Source organism: Neophocaena asiaeorientalis, unplaced genomic scaffold (genome assembly GCF_003031525.2).
Source record: "Neophocaena asiaeorientalis asiaeorientalis breed wild unplaced genomic scaffold, Neophocaena_asiaeorientalis_V1.1 scaffold248, whole genome shotgun sequence".
Taxonomy (NCBI): domain Eukaryota; kingdom Metazoa; phylum Chordata; class Mammalia; order Artiodactyla; family Phocoenidae; genus Neophocaena; species Neophocaena asiaeorientalis.
In genome coordinates, this window is record NW_020185320.1 from 1,862,306 (window position 1) to 1,869,571 (window position 7,266).

Genomic DNA, 7,266 nt, shown 5'->3' on the forward strand with positions numbered 1-7,266 from the left:
TTTTTTTTTTTTTTTTTTTGTGGTACGCGGGCCTCTCACCGCTGTGGCCTCTCCCGCTGCGGAGCACAGGCTCCGGATGCGCAGGCCCAGCGGCCACAGCTCACGGCCCAGCCGCTCCGCGGCACGGGGGATCCTCCCGGACCGGGGCACGAACCCGCGTCCCCCGCATCGGCAGGCGGACTCTCAACCACTGCGCCACCAGGGAAGCCCTTGTATGTACTCTTAATCCATAAGATCCAAATGTAAAAAATTTCCCCCCAACATTTTCAATTACAGACTGTGGAAGATTCTTGCTTTCACTGATTTCTTGTATCCACTCTTTTACCAGGTTATTTAATTTTCCCCAAATTAAAATTCTGTGCTGCAGTCCCTCTTCCTCTTCAAAAACCCCAAAAGACTTAAGAGTCTCAGTTCTTTCCTGTGTAAGTCAGTCTCCTTGGGGGCTGCTAAACTGATGGGAGAGGTAATGCCACAGTGCTTCTGTGGCGGCTGTGTTTGTTGTGATCCCTGCGCTGTAACTGGAAAAGGCATTGTCTCCTGCGCGGGCACCGTCCAGTCACTCCCCTGCTGCTGCTGCCTTGGGCATGACCCACTGAGGCAGGAAGGAGGGGGGTGCCTGCCTCAGCCCTGGGTCCAACGCCACTCCTGCACCCTCTCACGCGGCTTTAAGTGCTTCTCCTCTGGGTTGTATAATATTTAGATGGGCACTTAGAGCCGTCCAAGTCTTGACATTAATAAAACTTGGAAGGGCTACACTGCAAGGTAAATGTCTTTCTGGGTAACCCTGAATTTCACCTATAGTAAACCTTCTGGTATTCATCAGAATTCTGTTAGCTGGTACTTGCATACAATTGTAGTTAAGTGATATTTCTTGCTAACCATGGTGACTATAAGGCCCAGAAATATTTTGAAAAACCTTTAACTGCCTCATCAAAGAAAGGGGATGTTCTTTTAGAGTACTAAGTATATTTTATGATAGTCTAAATTACTGATTCACATATGGAACACATATTAACCAGAGCATCTCCCTCGGCAACCAGGCAAGATAACTAATAATTTATGATAAATTTTTTTAAGCTCAAATTTTTAACTTCCTTTTTTAGCCGACTTGCATTTTTTTTTGGACCATGTTTTTGTTCAGTTATCTGCACCGCACTCTCAATGACTTAAATGGTAAAAAATGGCCCACAGTTTGTCTGAAATTCAAACAGCTGTTGTCTTTACATTTTTATTAATATGTATTAATGTTTTCAAAGTAATTTTGCTGCTGGAATGAGAGTGTGCTTGTGTGTGCGTGCGTGTGTGTGTATTGTGTATGTGTACACGCACACACATCATTCTTCTCAGAGGCATTTTTGGCAGATAAGAACATGATCTGAGTAGCAGATATATGATCTCATTTTTTTTCCTGGGTAGTTTGCAATTTGGATTTAGGCTCAAAGGATTAAGTGTTTTAGCCTATGATTTCATAGACACCAATGCCTAGAACTTCTAATCTGCACCCCCTAAGCTATTTGGTAATTTTTAACTATACAAATTATAGAGCCTCTGTGAGCCCATTCTACTAAGATGGAAAGGAGTGTGATGCCTGTATTTTGGGAAGATGACTAGAACCTTTGAAGCATTTAATTCTTACTTTCAACATTTTGTTCCTCAACAAGGATATTTTGGAAGCAGTAGTAGCAGGAGTTTACTTTTTTTGGAATTTCCTCTACGTTCATTTTTGGTGGCAGTTTTTGATGAAAAGACACCAAGGATAACACTCTATGCATACCTATCTAAAAATAAGAAAGTGAGGATACTGCCTTTCAGCTGGAACCCTCAAGGCGTTATCTAACCACTGAAAACTTGATCTAAATAAAAATGGGATTAAGAATAGCAGAGATCAGAGGTGGGCAAACCCTCACATCTGCTGTGTCATGTTGCCTTTTCCTATTCATTCATCCTAAACATATTGGATGAACAGCTATAATGTGCCAGGCACTTTGTGTGTGTGTGGATATATCAGTTAAAATAGATAAAGATCCCTGTTTTCATGAACTTTACTTTCTAGTAGGGGGAGATGGGCAATATAAAATAGACATGATAATTAAGTAAATTGTATGATACACTAGAAGGTGATAAATGTTTTTCAGAGGTAGAAGAAGGAGAGCAGGGTAAAGGAGATTCTGAAGCTTTGGAACTGGTGGGGGAGATTTGCAATTTTAGGTAACCATATTAGGTCTTACTGAGGAGTTGGCATTTAACTGAACTAGTGAGACAGCTAGTCATACATAAATCTGGGAAAGGAATGTTCTAGGCAAGGAGACTGCCAGTGCAAATGCCCTTCCGCAGGAATGTGCTTGGAGTGTTGGAAGAACACAAGGAGTCCAGTATGGCTGGAGATAGTAGGTGATGAGGTCATCGGCATCACTGTGGAGTCAGTCCTGCAGGACCTTCCTGGCTTTTGTAAGGCTCTCAGCTTTTTCTCTGGGAGGAGAGGGAAATCACTGGAGACTTTTGAGTGAATAAGTGGGATGATCTGCCTTATATTTTAAAGGAACTCCTCTGGTTGCCATGTCGAAACTAGACTTCAGTGGGTATATAAATTTCCTAGGTTTTCTGTAACAGAGTACCACAAACCAGGTAGCTTAAAACAGGAAAAAGTTATTCTTTCAGTTCTAGAGACCAGAAGTTGAAAATCTAGGTGTTGGCAGGGTTACCCTCCCTCTGAAGTCTCTAGGGCAGAACTCTTTCTTGCCACTCCTGAGCTTCTGCTTCTGGTGGCTGCTACCAATCCTCGGTGTTCCTTGCTTGTAGCTGCATCATTCCAATCTCTGTCTGGTTGTCACATGGGCTTCTCTTCTATGTGTTCCTTTGTTTCTATGTGTTTTCTTCTTTCCTTATAAAGACACCAGTAGTTAGATTTAGGGCCTAACCTAATCCAGTATGACATCATCTTAATTTACATCTTAATTACTTTTGCCGAGACCTTAATTCCAAATAAGGTCATATTCACAGGTACTGGGTATCAGAACTTGAACGTGTATTTTGGGGAGACACAATTCAACCCATTAAATGGGAGGTAGAGGAGGGAGACCAGATGGGAAACAGGAGCACAGATGATGAGGACCAGAGTGGGAACAGTGGGATAGTGAAAAGTAATCTAATTCCAAATGTGCTTTGAGGGTAGAGCTAATGATTCCCTCACAAACTGGCTATGAGAGAAAAAAAATCATCAAGGATAATGGTATGATCTGAATGTTTGTGTCCCCCTAAAATTTATATGTTGAAATCCTAATGCCTAATGTGATGGTATTAGAAGGTGGGGCATTTGGGAGGTGCTTAGGTCATGAGGGTGGAGCCCTCATGAACAGAATTAGTGCCTTGTAACTGAGGGTCCAGGGAGATCCCTAACTCCTTCTGCCAGATGAGGATGCAGTGAGAAGGCTCCAGCTATGAACCAGAAAGAGGACCCTACCCAACTATGCTGGCACCATGATCTTGGACTTCCAGCCTCCAGAAGTGTGAGCAATAAATTCCTGTTTTTAAGATACCCACTCTGTGGTATTTTGTTATAGCAGCCCAAACGGACTGAGATAAATAACTCCAAGACTTCAGGCCTGAGCAACTGGAAGAAAGAAGTTGCAGTTAGCTGAGATGGAAAGATTGGTTTTGGTGAAAAGATCAGGAGTTCAGTTTTTAATTTAATTTTGAGATGCCTTTTAGATGTCTAAGCAGAGGTGTCCTTGTGCAGTGTGGACTGTAATGAATCCATGTTACCTCTGGTGTCACTTAGTAATCTATTAACCACTGAAAATTCACAATTTGGGGACAAACTGCACAGGCAAACCATGGTTTCCATCATGGACAGGCCAAAACCAAAACTTCTTTTTATCCATTAGTTATCTTTTCTTCCAGCAAAACCTTCTAACTTTACTTGTTCTTCAGAAGCCCACATTATTGGGTCTGCTGTCCCTGCCCAGTGACTCATCAAGTAACATTTGAACAATAAGGAGCTCCTAAATCAGTTGCGGGGAATTACAGAGGGACTCCTGGGCTAGAGTCACCAAGAATTGACAGTCAATGTAAAATGTATTTCTGTTCTCTCATCTGATCACTGTGGAGACTCCAATTCAACATTCTCTCCGAAACTTCTCTGTGCTCATATGTTCTCTTTCCTCTCAGTTTTCTTCATATAAACCAAAGCCTGGCACCACTGAGTGCCGGGTTAGCAAGTGAGGCATGGTAGCTGTGGGGCCTCCCCATAGCCGTGAGGTAGCCCATTTCTGATGGGAAACTGCACTCCCTCTGGCCAGCAGAGTCCCTTTTAGTAACCTAAATTCACTAAACAAATTGTATGAAAATGGGCTTAAACTTGTAGAGTTAAATTTGGGTTGAAAAATCATACTTACACTTTTCACTATTTTTCCAGGAAATCCTTTTCTGGGAATTATGTACATTTATTTTGCCAACTTCTCTTACTTTTTGTCCAGGATAACACTGCACTTCAACTTGTAATTTCCTGCATTCTTAGTCTAAGCATTCTTAGTCCAAGTTTTTGAAACCAGTAGTCTTTGGTTCAGTAGGTTCTCTTGTAAATATGTAGTGGTCACTATTACTGATGCTTACCAGTGATACCTTCAAATCATGTCTCGAGTATGAGGGAGACTCGTAAGGTTGTAAATTGTTTCAACTGTTTTGCACCTTTATTCAAAGATTATAATTTTAGCATTTTTTCAATAAGACATTGATATAAAAATCGTGGAATATTAATTTACTCAGCAAATGTTACTCAAGGTAGTGAGGATACATGAAGAACAATATGGACAAAAAAAATCTTGTTCTTGCATAGCCTTCATTCTAGAGGGGAAGGCAGAAAATTAACAAACTATGTAAATAAAATACTCTCTCAGATGGTGGTGATAGCTATAGAAAAAAATAAGGTAGTCATAAAGTATGGAGAATGTTGGGGGGAGATGGAATGTTGCAGTTGTAAATAGGGAAACCAGAAACAAATGTTAAGAAGAAGATACTTGAGTAAAGACCTTGAAGAAGTATGAGAACCACATAAATATGGGGGACAAGAGAGTCAAGCACCAGAACAACAAGTGCAAAGGCCCTGAGGCAGAAGAAGCCCTGACATGTTGAGAGAAGAGGAAGGAGGCCAGGTGGCTTAGAGTGAAGAAAGTGAAAGAGACTTTAAAACAAAGACTCCTACAAGAGACAAAGAAGGACATTACATAATGATCAAGGGATCAACCCAAGAAGAAGATATAACAATTGTAAATATTTATGCACCCAACATAGGAGCACCTCAATACATAAGGCAAATGCTAACAGCCATAAAAGGGGAAATCAACAGTAACACAATCATAGTAGGGAACTTTAACACCCCACTTTCACCAATGGACAGATCATCCAAAATGAAAATAAATAAGGAAACACAAGCTTTAAATGATATATTAAACAAGATGGACTTCATTAGATATTTATAGGACATTCCATCGAAAAACAACAGAATACACATTCTTCTCAAGTGCTCTTGGTACATTCTCCAGGATGTACTTGGGGCACAAATCAAGGCTTGGTAAATTTAAGAAAATTGAAATCGTGTCAAGTATCTTTTCTGACCACAGCACTATGAGACTAGATATCAATTACAGGAAAAAATCTGTAAAAACCACAAACACAAGGAGGCTAAACAATACACTACTTAGTAACCAAAGATCACTGAAGAAATCAAAGAGGATATCAAAAAATACCTAGAAACAAATGACAATGAAAACACGATGACCCAAAATCTATGGAATGCAGCAAAAGCAGTTCTAAGAGGGAAGTTTATAGCAATACAATCCTACCTTAAGAAACAAGAAACATCTCAAATAAACAACCTAACTTTATACCTCAAGGAATTAGAGAAAGAAGAATAAAAAACCCTCAAAGTTAGCAGAAGGAAAGAAATCATAAAGATCAGATCAGAAACAAAGGAAAAAGAAATGAAGGAAAGAATAGCAAAGATCAACAAAACTAAAAGCTGGTTCTTTGAGAAGACAAACAAATTTGATAAACCATTAGCCAGACTCATCAAGAAAAAAAGGGAGAAGACTCAAATCAATAGAATTAGAAATGAAAAAGAAGTAACAACGGACACTGCAGAAATACAAAGGATCATGAGAGATTACTACAAGCAACTATATGCTAATAAAATGGACAACCTGGAAGAAATGGAGAAATTCTTAGAAATGCATAACATTCCAAAACTGAACCAGGAAGAAACAGAAAATATGAACAGAGGAATCACAAGTATTGAAATTGAAACTGTGATTAAAAATCTTCCAACAAACAAAGCCCAGGACCAGATGGCTCCACAGACGCATTCTATCAAACATTTAGAGAAGAGCTAACACCTATCCTTCTCAAACTCTTCCAAAATATAGCAGAGGGAAGAACACTCCCAAACTCATTCTACAAGACCACCATCACCCTGACACCAAAACAAGACAAAGATGGCACAAAGAAAGAAAACTACAGGCCAGTATCTCTGATGAACATAGATGCAAAAGTCCTCAACAAAATACTAGCAAACAGAATCCAACAGCACATTAGAAGGATCATACACCATGATGAAGCGGGGTTTATCCCAGGAATGCAAGGATTCTTCAATATACACAAATCAATCAATGTGATACACCATATTAACAAATTGAAGGATAAAAACCATATGATCATCTCAACAGATGCAGAGAAAGCTTTCGACAAAATTCAGCACCCATTTATGATAAAACCCTCCAGAGTAGGCATAGAGGGAACTTTACTCAACATAATAAAGGCCATATATGACAAACCCACAGCCAACATCGCGCTCAATGGTGAAAACTGAAACCATTTCCACTAAGATGAGGAACAAGACAAGGTTGCCCACTCTCACCACTATAATTCAACATAGTTTTGGAAGTTTTAGCCACAGCAATCATAGAAGAAAAAGAAATAAAATGAATCCAAATCGGAAAAGAAGTAAGTAAAGCTTTCACTCTTTGCAGATGACATGATACTATACATAGAGAATCCTAAAGATGCTACCAGAAAACTACTAGAGCTAATCAATGAATTTGGTAAAATAGCAGGATCCAAAATTAATGCACAGAAATCTCTGGCATTCCTATACACTAATGATGAAAAATCGGAAAGTGAAACCAAGAAAACACTCCCATTTACCATTGCAACATAAAGAATAAAATATCTAGGAATAAACCTACCTAAGGAGACAAAAGACCTGTATGCAGA

At 39.7% G+C, this 7,266-nt stretch overlaps 1 pseudogene; it reads right to left on the minus strand.

Annotated features, from left to right (window-relative positions):
• Positions 1-531, minus strand: part of LOC112392179 (poly(A) polymerase alpha pseudogene) — a 1,961-nt pseudogene extending 1,430 nt beyond the window's left edge.
• Between the last annotated feature and the right edge of the window lie 6,735 nt (positions 532-7,266).